This window comes from Dipodomys merriami, unplaced genomic scaffold (assembly GCF_024711535.1).
Source record: "Dipodomys merriami isolate MVZ:Mamm:240054 unplaced genomic scaffold, mDipMer1.0.p SCAF_37, whole genome shotgun sequence".
NCBI lineage: Eukaryota > Metazoa > Chordata > Mammalia > Rodentia > Heteromyidae > Dipodomys > Dipodomys merriami.
Genome location: NW_027205270.1, coordinates 4,786,849 through 4,800,337, shown reverse-complemented (window position 1 = coordinate 4,800,337; position 13,489 = coordinate 4,786,849). Strand labels below are relative to the sequence as shown.

The 13,489-nt window shown below is 34.5% G+C and overlaps 1 pseudogene; it reads left to right on the top strand.

Annotated features, from left to right (window-relative positions):
- Window positions 1-805: 805 nt before the first annotated feature.
- LOC138804728 (U6 spliceosomal RNA) lies at window positions 806-906 on the top strand (annotated as a pseudogene).
- Window positions 907-13,489: the final 12,583 nt, after the last annotated feature.

Here is a 13,489-nt window from a genome sequence, read left to right as displayed (position 1 = left end):
ATTCTGATCCAGCAATCAGATTCAAATGTGTTACAGCCAGGCAATACGGTATCTCGTGTCATAGAACCAGTCATGCCATCAGAGGCAATTATAACACACTTACATTTCCAATTTACATAATCCAGGGATACCAGGGATACTCTCTTTTAATCCTCTCAAATAAGAGTATGCATAGAAACTAAGGCTCAAAAAGGGTTAATTCACCTAAACCAAAGTTAGATAATTGATATGTACTGGAGAGGTAAACAATAGAAGACTGATGACCTGAGACTTAGTTGTGAATGCATCAGTTCAGCTCCCCTCTCTGTGAAAACTGCTTCTCTCAGCAAACAGGAATTGCCACCATGAGTACTCTCAATACACATCTCGAGTGCAAATATCTCCCCAGAGTCTGTTTGCTAGGACAGGCAGCCTCTAGCACTCTAGTCTAAGACTCAGAAGGACACAGTATGTGTGATTACTAACCTTTAACCTGAAAAACTCCCACTAGCTATAAAACCTTTGCAATTTACAGAATCTGAGAATTTGAAATCAGCAAGTAACTTTAGAAGTAAAACAAGCCAGCAGTCTTCATAGAAAAAGATGAGAGGATATTGATTCTTTCTAGCTATTTAACTCTTACTGTGATGACTAGCCGTTATTAAACATCTTAATTTATGAGGCATTCATAATATAGGCTAATATTAATATATATATACAGTTACCTAATATTTTTATGTTTATGACATCTAATGTTCTAAATATCCTGTGAGAAAAATAATTGTCAAGCCATTTTAGAATTATTGATATTAAATTTAAAATTGGTGTGCTCACTTCAGCAGCACACATACTAAAATTGGAACAAGAGATTAGCATGCCCCCTGCATAAGGATGACATGCAAATTTTTACAACAGAACAACAGATGAACCACAGCAACATTGGTATTCACTTGACACTATGTTGACTATGAACATTACAACTTGGGTGGGAGGAGGGGTAAGTAGGAGATAAAGAGGGATGGAGTAACAATGATTAACAACAAATTTACTTATTGCCTTACCAATGTAACTGTAACCCCCAACTCATCATCTTTTCAATAAAAAAGAAAAAATAATAAAATTTGTGAGTAATATGCTTTGGGTCTTACCACTAAAACAGAGAAGTGAAAATCAAGTTTTTCCAACTCTGCGTTCTGTTTTCACAATTCAGTGGTCTCTGAATGTGGCTATACTTCATCTTGTGAAGAATTTGAATTCAAGTCCAGGAATAAAGTGAAGTTACATGGAACAAAGTGAAAGGAGATAAATAAGTCAATATTCTGAGTTGAGAAGCATTAGCACTCCATTTGTGTTATGGTTTAAATCTGAAATGTCTCCCCAGGATCATGTCCTGAACAGCTTAGTCTCTAGCTAATGGCACTTATTTTGGAGGTTAAAAATACTTTGAAAGGTCAGACCTCTGAAGGTTACATCAGGTCTCCAAGTCCTTCCTCTTTCTGTGCTTTCTATCCACCGTGATGTGAGTTGCTCTGTTTGACCAGGATAGAATAACACTTCTGGAACTAGGAACCAAAAGAAAATCTTCTTTTTAAGCTGTTTCTGCCAGGTATTTTGATGCTAGCTCTGCAAAATGACTAATACAATTTTTAAAATATAAATTTTTACGTAAGTTCCAAGTGCTGTATCAACTCTCTCTTGTTACTAACTTTCCACATGTCCTTCTCAACATAGTAAGTAAAGGCTCAAAGTTTTTTGAATTGATGAACTATTAGTAGTCTTTGACTATTGTAGAAATACATATTATTGCATTTTCCCAGGTGACTTTCTGGCAACATCCATATGCGTGTAGGTACTTATCTAACCAATATCACAAAACTTTATTGCAGTAGCTAGCAAACTATTAAAATGAAGGAAATTTAACATGTAATACAGCCACACACAAGGACTACAGCTCCAACAGGAAATTCTGAAGAGTGTATGTTAAAACAAAGACAATACTAATTGAAGGAAATCAGTAAGATGGACCCTACATCTTGCTCCTGAGAGAGCTGGGCAATGTGACAGGAAGTTGTCAAGGAAACTTGATGAAGCAACTGTTTCTTCCTAATCTGAAAGGTTGTGCACCCAGAACTATGTCAATTGTAATAGGGGACAGAATGGCTCAATTGATCATTTAATCCCACATTTAACTCATAAAAAGACAAGTAGCTGGGTGCCATTGGCTCATACCTGTAATCCTAGTTACTCAGGAGGCCAAGATTTGAGAATCATAGTTCAAAGCCAGCCCAGGCAGGAAAGTCCATGCGACTCTTATCTCCAATTAACCACCAGAAAATCAGAAGTGGCGCTGTGGCTAAGTGATAGAGTGCTTGTCTTGAGTTAAAGAACTGAGGGACAACACCCAGACCCAGAGTTCAAGCCCTATGACACACACACACACACACACACACACACACACACACACACACACACACAGTGTATATAATACCATATTAACACCTTGAAAAGGTTCTCAAATGCACTAAATTTGTAAATAAATAAATAAATGAATGAATAAAAACTATTCATGCTGGTTGCAAGTCAGCAGGAAACAACAGAACAAGGAAATAAACTAGTAGAGCCAGGCACATGAATTTCAAGTCAGACAAGAAGAAAGATAAAGGTGGACCCTACTGCTGAGATGCCTGGAAGAGAAACACAAAACCACAAAAGGGAAGATATAGTGATAATATAGATGACAAAAACCAGGAGCTTTTAAAAATGGTAGAGATTCCTCCTTCAGACACTAAACAAAAAAGTTAAGGTAATGAAGAATAATTACTCATTGTTTTAGATTTGACAGTAATGTTGTGGTTATGTGATCTTAAACCACTCTGTTCTTTCACAGATACCTGGGGAAACATTTCAGATCAATAACATGGCATCTTTGATTTATCTCAGAATCATCAAAAGGGAGAAGTTAGCAAGAATATAAATGAAACAGGATTGAGCATACATACATAGTTTGAATCTGGGTGATAATACAACAACAAGGGTGCTACACCATTTCCTATATTTTCATAACAAGAAATTGAAAAAATCCAGAAAATTAAATGTTTAAATATGAACAGCACCACCATCAACTAGTGGAAAATATTGGTAAATATGTTTGGAAGTTTTTCTAATAACGCAGAATCATCAAGAAACTATTAATTATTTGACCACATAAGATGGAAAATAGCTTCTTATAGTTACAAACTTGTATATACAAATATTAGATATACAGATATATATATATATATTCAACAATGACCAAGGAAATAGATTAGAATGTCAGTTGTATACAAATTGTAAAACAGTTATATGATACAGTTCAAAATTTTATGTTTCTATTGATTTGCTCATTTCCTAAGATCTTAGCCATCATAAGCAAGAAGGCAGAGCAGAATCTCAGGATGAAACATTATAATTCTTTATACCTATATTGAATATGTGATATGAATGAAAACCATAGAAAGTAGTGAAAACCTTAATAGGATACCTGGACCAGTTGGATTGGAAAGAACTCAAGAAGAATGTCTCTGTTTTTTCAGTTGAAAATTCTGAGGGTTGACTGGAAGCTACTAAAGGAAAAAGGAAATACAGTCTCAAATAAGATTATAGTTTTCTCATTCTTAGCATGACAGGTAATTTTTATTTTATTCAATCTTTTGTTCAATAATTTAAAGTAGTAGACTTAATTACTTTTATAATCTAAAAAAGTACATGTTATAAATATTAGAATATAAGAATAAATAACTAGAGCAGGCTTTGATGTCTCATATCTGTTATCCTAAATACTCAAGAGACTGAGACTGGAGGATCACAGTTTGAAGCTAACCAAAGAATGAAATTCTATGAGATTCTTACCTCCAATTAACCACTAAAGACCAGGTAATGGAGCTGTGGCTCAAATGGAAAAACAACAGCTTTGAGCAAAAGGGCAGCACTCAGGCCTTGGGTTCAAGTCCAGTTTTTTAAAGAAATGGAATTTGGAGGGAGAACAACTCATGTTCCATATGAGTAGATAGGGATTTCTAGGTGGCAGCTGAGAAAATATGAACTAGGAATGAGAAGAAGGAGAAATATAAGTGATAATAAAAGAGAAGGGAAAAAGAAGAAACAGGATTGTGGTAGGGAACAGAGGATCAGGCTCCCTGTTACATAAGTAGGAGACCCTCATATTTCTGGTCCTATATAGTATCAACATTTATAAATTACTACATCAAAATAATAAAACATTTAAAATCTTCCTACTTTAGTTATTTGGTTTTGCTAACACTGCTCTTGTTCAGCAAAGCAGAAAGAAAACCAATATGCACCAGGGTTTGTCAACATACCTCAAAGCACATTGAATTTGTAGGCTCACAAATCTCTCTTCTTTTTTTTTTTTAATTGTGAAAATACCATACAGAGGAGTTACAATTACATGGGCAACAAATCTTTCTAAGAAATGTAATTTTCTCATCACAATCTCCTGAACAATAACTAGAAAATATTTTATTTAAAAATCTTCTCTTGTTTTTGACTCAAAGTAAAAGCCAGCAGTAATTCTTTTTGTTTTAGGAATTAACAAAATTTAAATTTTTGTAATTTCACCTAGTGAGTTGAGATTGATGCCAATATTAGGCTTCACAAAGAAACATAATTTTTGTTCTAACATGATGGCAGTTGTAATGAACAGGATGGCAGGAAAGAAAGAAAACCCCTATCATTCCAGACCTACACCAAGTTGACTCTTTGGAATACTAGATAAAGTCTCTCAGAGCAAGCATATTCATCTTAAAGTCAGTTGTATCAAAATGACATAATGCACATATGTAGTTACAGTTTCTAGGATACTGATAGACCAATGAAAGAAAATTGGTTAATAGATTGATATCTTCTCTGCACAATAAAAAAATTAACTATTGAATATTCTGGATTTTGGCTAAAACTCAAAAAAGTTAGGATATTTTCTTATCTTTAAATTCTAAGATTTTCCATTATATCATTTATATGTTTTCAGATGAGTTAGAATTGTGAAAAATTGTCTTTGAAAAAAAGATATAATTCTATGTGTCTGTCATATTAAATAAATAGGATCTTATGAAATGCCAATTTATTAAAACCAGGAAAGAGAGTTAGTATCCTTTTTTGATGGAAAATTTTCTTACAATGAAAAACCCTGTGGTTGAATTAAAAAAAACACCTTAAATAGAGAAAAAAAAGATGTATTAATACTAATGGGGAAAGCCCAGGCTACATTTTTCTCACATAATGTATATTTGTGTAGTTGTGGAGATGGAAGGGAAGGGATGTGATGGTAGAGGAAAAACAAAGGAGGAGGCAACAACCCTTGATAAGAAATGTACTCATTACCTTGTTCATGTAACTGTAACCCCTCTGTACAGTATTTTTACAATAAAAAATTTTTTTAAAACTCCTAAAAAATCTACTTGATCAAAGTTATGGCACTTGGGGGAGATTTGAAACAGGACTATAATCATGAAAAGCTCATGGGATGCCAGTTCATATGAGTGACTTTAATAAAAGTAGCCAGATTGGGCTGGGAAGGTGGCTCAGTGGTAGAGTGTTTGCCTTGCATGCATGAGGCTCTGGGTTGATTCCTGAGCACCACATAAGTAGAAAAAGCCAGAAGTGGCACTGTGGCTCAAGTGGTAGAGTGCTAGCCTTGAGCTGAAAAGCTGAGGGACAGACAGAGCCCAAGCCCAGAATTCAGGCCCCATGACTGACAGAAATAAATAAATAAAATAAAATAAAATAAATAAAATAACATAAAAGTAACCAGTAGTAATGGGTCTAGGATCTTGGTTCCAAAAATAATTATCCAAACCAAAACAGTATTAAAAAGGTATAATACACAAAGATAGAATTGTCTTTCAGGATTCACAGCAAAGACTAGCAACTGGATGGATAATAATGTGTTTGCTACAGGAAGAGAAGAAAAAAGGGAAATGAAGACAGACAGTTTGTCAGCAAGTAGATAACCCTGAAATGTTATGTGCTATGATAGTTGCTAAGAAAAAAAAGCCTAGACTGTGGGTGGAGACCTTAGCACTTCAGAGAAATGTGTGTTCCTTTGCGCTTCACTTACTGGATTAGGTTGAACAGAACTCCGTTCTGTTTACATGGTTTGTTGCACATTCATCTATTCGAGAGACAGAATGTAAGCATTCTAAACTGAATAAAGCCACCCAGTCCCAACAGCATCCAATCAATACACTATTTATAACCCATTACAAGAAATATTACTTCTGGATCTTTTGTCCACATCTTTTGAGCACTGGACAAATCCTTAAACCAAAGGTGACTTGACTCTCTTCTTAGAGCAGTTCTGTGTGCTTCAATTCACCAGGGAAGTTGTTAACAATGAAAGGTCTTATTCCTCATCTGAAGATTCCAACTCAGTAATCCCAAGGTAGGAGATTTCTTTTAAAATGCCCCATGCAGTGAATTGTACAGGCTAAAACCACAATCTGGAAAGCAGCAAGCTCCTCATTCATCCTTTGTATGAAGGGAAACCTGAGTTCATTTGCATCATAATTGTCCAACTTTTTTTTTCTACTCCTCATCTTTTTTTTTGTTTTTGTTTTTGTTTTGTATATCCATTTCAGCTCTAGTTTTGTTTTGTTTCATTTTTTGTGATTGTTTTTATTGTGAAAATACCGTACAGAGGGGTTACAATTACATGGGCAAGATAGTGAGTACTTTCTTATCAAGCATTGTTGCCTCCTCCTTTGTTTCCCCTTCCCATCCCTTCCCATCTCCTACCCTCCCACCCCCCCCACACCCCCACTCCCCGTCACACCCCCGGCCAAAGTTGTAAAGTTCATTTTTCGACATAACGACTTGTACATCTCATTGTTGCAATGGATCCACCTGTATCCCTAGTTAAACGATTTGTTTTTTCCCTTCCCCTCCACAAATTATACCAACATCAAATACAGTGAAAGCAAAGGTTATACTTTGGGGAGGGACATACAAAGAACAAAGAAATCATCTTATAAATATGTTAGAAACAATCGCAAAAAAGAAAAAACATTTGAATATTTATCTTGGGGTTCATTTCACTTAACATCAACTTATCTGACTGTTCCTGCTTGCCTCAGACATATACTAGTTATTGCAAATAAGGGAAACCATGGGACCTATGTTTCTTTGGGCCTGGCTTACTTCACTTAATGTAATTTTTTCCAAGTCTTTCCATTTCCTAACAAATGGGGCAATGTCATTCTTTCTGTTGGAGGCATAGAATTCCATTGTGTATATATACCACATTTTCTTGATCCATTCATCTCCTAAGGGGCATCTGGCTTGGTTCCATATCTTAGTTATGGTAAATAAGGCTGCAATAAACATAGTTGTGCTGGTAGCTTTAGTGTGGTCTTGTTTGTAAACATTTGGGTAAATGCCCAAAAGAGGCATTGCTGGGTCATAGGGGAGCTCTATGTGGAGTCTTTTGAGGAACCTCCATACTACTTTCCAAAGTGGTTGAACAAGTTTACACTCCCACCAACAATGCAGTAGTGTTCCCTTCTGTCCACATCCCCTCCAACATCTGTTGTTATTAGAGTTCTTTTTTTTAATTATGAAAATACCATACAGAGGAGTTACAATTTCATGGGCAAGATAATGAGTACATTTCTTATCAAGTAGAGTTCTTGATTATAGCCATTGTAACTAGGGTGAGGTCCTCATCTTTTAATCAAATAATAATCAATATGGGTAAATTATTATAAATTAACTAATGAAAATAATGAGCAATGGATGTCCAAATCAGTGGGTAAAACTTAAATAAGAAACAGTATAATCTATAATCTTAAAGTAGTTTTCTATGAAATAAGTGTTAATTTTTATTTTAATAACCTAACAAGAAAAAATAATTTTAATGGCCTAACAGTATGAAGGTCTGGCAGATACCATTTTAAAATTTAACAGTAATAGTGTCACACAAAATCAACCTTAAGTTGGATAAAGTGTCAAGTATGATACTTTTTTCAAAATTATATTACCTGAACTGGATTGTAAGGATCCAAAGAAAATATATGAAGAAGTTAACCAGACTCTAAACTTCAAAAATGTGAAGGTATGAAGAGCAGCTGAGAAAATAGCTTAGGCCAAAGAGACAAGGATATAATGTAACATTGACAACTAAATCTTATACATGATTCTAGACTGAATGTTGGACCCAAAAGGAAAGAGGAAAGATTTGTTTGATGGATTATTTCTTTGCTTTGTTCAATAAGTAAGAACTTTGAGATAATGGGAAAACATTTTAGGTGAACGTATGGATAAGTTCATTAACATGGAAGTACTATGGTTATATAAGCAATTATCCTTGCTTTAGAAAAAATAGTTGCTAAGTAACTTACATGAAATGGAGTTTCATATTTGAAAGTAGGTTTCAAATATTTGAAATATATGAAAAGATTAAACCTATTTTCAAATGATAAAAAAGCTACCCAGAAACTAAGGAGAGAGAGAGTATGAGGGGGAAGAAAGAATAGTATAGGAAGTATGGCCAATATTATAACTCTGGAATAGGAATAAAGAGGATTCACTGTACAATTATTCTTGCCATTGTTCTGTAAGTTTTGAATTACTTGAAAATACAAGGTAGAAAGAGAATGAAAGACAGAAACTCAATTTCATCGTTATACAATGACAATATGAATTCTGGGTGACAGTAAGAGCAATAGGTTGTTTATCCATCTATAGGCAATTTACAAAGGATACAGATAACAGATTAAAAAAGCTGACAAATTCACACTGAAATAAGTTATTTTAACATTTTGTTCTGAAACCTGTAGATCAAGCAGACAAAAGTTAATAAGCAAGTAGAAATCTAAGGTTGACTTAAGAGCTTACATATGATATTACACTCGACAACTACAGAATATACTGCAAATAAAGAAAGTCAATAAAAGAAAAAACTATGAATTATGGATGTTTTCATATCTGTTTAGATGAGATTTCCAGATTCAGTTTATCTATCTCTACTACTCCATGTTTCCAAGAAACTGAAGCCAGAATGAAGTGGCTATTCTTTGTGCCATTAGTTCTTCTGACTTCTTAGAGAAAACAATTTATCTTGATATCTATGAGTGAAGAGAGAAAAACCAATGAGAATATGTTTCCTAAGAAAAATATGGCGCGTTCATTGTTTAAATAACATACCAAAAGAATATATACCACCACAAGAATGTATACCACCACAAGAGGAGACATAAAAATTACATGTACAATGATTTTTGAAAAAGAACTTTAAATGACTGAAATTTCCAGCATTTTTAATAAAAACAAATAACTAGCTTGGACTAGTGTTTCATGCCTCTAATCCTAGCCAAGATCTGAAGATTGTGGCTCAAAGCCTTCTTGGACAGAAAAGTCCATGAGGCTCTTATCTCCAATTAACCATCAGAGAGGAAAAGGTGGAGCTGTGGCTGGCAGTGCACCATCTTCAAGCACAAAAGCTCAGGGACAATACCCTCAAGCTTCTAACCTGTTTCTAAGAGGTGAGTTATTTTTTTAAGTGACTACAGAATGTCTTTGAAATTATATGCCCCATGAAATGAATAGCCAATTGCAGAAGTATGTTGAACCAGAAATATTGTCATTGCCTAAGATCTTACAGGACACAATACATGAAAAAGTTAAATCTTTTGTGGCATATTCTATTTCAGCTGATGAAAGCACAGATAAAAATAATACCATCCAGTTAGCTATATTTATTCGTGATGCAGAACAGAATTTTGATATGACCACAAGACTTTTGGGCAGAGTGCCCAGGATACAAATATCATCAGAAAATGATTGGTTTTTGTGTTAGGGAAATGGTTGCTCAAAATGAGTAACTTAAAATTTACTAGGTTACAAGAAGTGGTGCTGTAGTGGTCAGTATGATAGGAGTTTACCTTAACAGGACATCATGTTTCTACATTGGAATATAGTTGTGTGGCCATTGCATCACTCACTAGAAAGATCTGTGTGCGAAAAGCTAAAAATGGAATTCATTGTCAAGGTAACTATTACCATGTGGACTGAGTGAATCACAGGAAATACAGTGATTGGCTTGATGAATTAGATGTTGTACTACTTGAAAGCAGCTGGCTTTATGGTGTCATGGAGCTAAGATTCTTTTAAACTATTCAAAGAAATCTACTTGCTTTTGTCAGCGAAAGAAAACTTCCAGTTTCAATTCACCGATTTGAACTGGATCAGAATCAATCTTCCTGATTGGATGGATCGAAACTCAAAATATTCTTTTCATTGGGTGTTCAAATATGCTTCCCTAAAGAGAAGATAAAGGGAGGTTGTAGTTACGTGAAAGTGGCAGATTCTAATACGGTACTGCATAGTAGAGTGATCTGTGGACAACAGTTATTTATAAATTTACAAGGAAGTTACCGTTAGAAAATAGAAAGCTTTTAACTCCCTTTTTATCTTCTGGCATCACTTTCATATATATGATCCATTGTTGAACAAAATGTCCAATAAACTATGTGAATGTACTGTTTTGTACTTCAAAGACAGTTTCTCATGTTGAGGCATTTGATACATATCTGTATCCTGTTCATTTATGCCTCTGTGACCCCTTAACCATACTCATGATGCTGCTCACTGTCTCTACCTCCAGATCTACATTTCAACTAGCTAGCTGATCTCTAAAATACTACCATTAAACCAAGATTTTAGAAAACTTACCTCAGGACTTCATGTTCACTGGGGAATGCCTTTTGCTATTTGTGCTGATTCCAAATTTTCAGCCAACCTAAAATATTTCCTTCTTTATCATACAATTCATCTAACTGTCTTCAAATGGCTTCCAGACCTAGCTTCTTACTGGTCAAATGGTTTTGCTTAGCTTTTAGTCATTCTCATTTTGAGTTTTGCAGGATTTTGTTTGAAACATTTCTTGATTTAAATTCTCCAATCTCATATGTAGCATTATCTTAGAGTAAGTTTTCTTCAATACACTGTTGACCAGGTCTCTACTCTGCTCACCTACTGACACTAAATTTGCACTGATTTGGGTACCCACAATATGAAGGTTGATTTTTGTCTCCATGTCCAAATGCTGAAATGTTAGCAAGCTCAAGTATCCTACCTCTAAGAAACCTCAATGAATCTTCCCATTGCATCAGTTATTTTTCCTCTTAGGTAAACCAATTCCAATCTTATCCATGAACTTAACAATTCCTATTCACTTAATAAAATAGCAACTTGTATAAAGTTTCTCTTGCACCTACTGGCCAGAAATCCCACAGAGACAAGAACTATGTCTACTTGACTGTAAGAACCAATGGTTCTACTTTTATAAGAATTCAATAGTTTGACTGAATTGAGATTAAACCAGCAAGAAACATGCTTTGAAGGATTTATACAGATAAATTTTAGTCAATAAACTCAGGAGATAATTTCTAAAAGTCTTAGTATAGATGCATGAATACAGTGACTATTTATTATTACTTAACAACTTTACATCCTCCTTTTCCTACTAACTTGATCAACAAGCTTCAGAATGCAGACAGACAATTCAAGGTCTTGCTTTACCTGTATCTGAACTGGGGACATGGCCTAATGTTAATCAATTAGATGCTTTGTCATGAGGCTTGAGTCTTGTTTCATTGGTGAAAGGGTAGAGAGAACTGGTAAATATTTATCGCAGCAATAGCAACAGCAGTGTTGGAGCTAAGGTGGAGCACATGGCATTCTGGCAGCAATGGGGATCCCCAAGGTCTTTGCTGTGCTCCAACATTTTTCCTGTTTCTCCAGAGTCCTCTAAGTTCATGTTTGCTCTCTCAGGGACATAGAGCCTCTATAAACCTGCCGATGACTTGCCCTAAATACCACGTTTTTTATTACCTAAGGTTGGTATATGTTGTTTACAGCTAAGAACCTTTGCTAATACATAATGCATATTTATTTTCTGGGGAGAGATTTGTAGACATTAACCAGATTCTCAAAAGGATATAAGCTTTGCTCCAAATAATAAATACCATTGTGTTATAGTTCCCAGTCTTTTGCACTCCTAAAGAGGAGAATCTAATGATGCCATGATTCTTTTCACATGGCCAGCTACCAACTTACTCAGTACATATCCTAAGAATAGTGATTATTATTGTCACATTCTGAGAATAGTTATTAAAGAAACCTTATGGACAGTTGTCAGTAAAAACCAAGAAAATGAAATGATTTTAAAACTATCTGTTATTTAAATAAAATAATGTCACTTCTTAATTATTTTATAGACCTTTATTCCTGTACAAAATCAGCAGAGACTATTTCTAACTTTTATGACTAGACTCTTTCCCTAATCTTTCCTTTAGTCTTCTGACTTCAACAACAACAAAAGAAGTAAAATTAGAACACAGAAGAACTTTAGCGAAGTGAAACTATTCTGCTGGATACTGTAATGGTAGAAAAGAGTCACTGTATATTTGTTCAAAACCACAGAAACTGTAACACCAGAAGTGGACCCATAAACTATGAACTTGGAAGGCTGTGTCATTGTTCATTCTCTATAAAAACATCCAACTCACTAGGTGCTAGTAGTTTATGCCTGTAATCCTAGCTATTGAAGAGGTTGAGCTCTGAGTACAGTTAAAAACCAGCATAGGCAACTAAGTCCATGTGACTCTTATCTCCAATTAACCACCAAAAAGCTGGAGGTAGAACTGTGGCTCAGGTTGTAACTACAATTATTGTTGAACACAAAAGTTTAGAGACAGGACTCAGAGCCTGAGTTCAAGCCTCAGAACTAGAAGAAAATTTTTAAAGTGTCACTCTATGAAATATTGCTGATGTATGGCCTGTGCATGTAGAATCAAAATGTCTATGAGAAATCTTAGTTCCTTCTGCTCACTTATGTTGTAAACTTATAGCTATTCTAAAAATTAATCATTGCTTTTAAAATAGTAAGTGAAGTAGGTGTTACTTGAAACATGATTTCTGTTGTTTGAATTTATGCCTGCCTTTATCATATATCTTTTCAAGCTGTAATTATGTCCAAAATGGAAGTTTAAAACTCTAGAACATCAAGTTAAGATAAACAAGATTTATATGAGCTGAAAAATAAAATCCCACAAATTTTGGCAGATATTTTATTTCAGGTTTAGGAAATATTGTGATATCTGACTCAATCTTTTCATACCTCTTTTTAGCAGAGAAAAATGGGTCTTAAAAAAGAGACTTCTTTTAATGAACTGAACTTTACAGTTGTAAAACATGCTTGACAGAATCAAAAATTTTGATTTTTTTATGTGTATAAAAATGTTGCTTTGGTTTTTTACTATGGAAATGAAATTTTCATCTGACATAATTTAGCCATAGGCTAAACTAGCTATCACCTGATTTGGTTAAAAAAAATTCCTGGAATACAACTACATTCATTCATTTCTATTTTCTCTGATGGCTACTTTCATGTTAAAATGGCAAAGCTGAGCAGCTGTGACAGACTGTGTGACATACAAACCAGAAAATATTTACT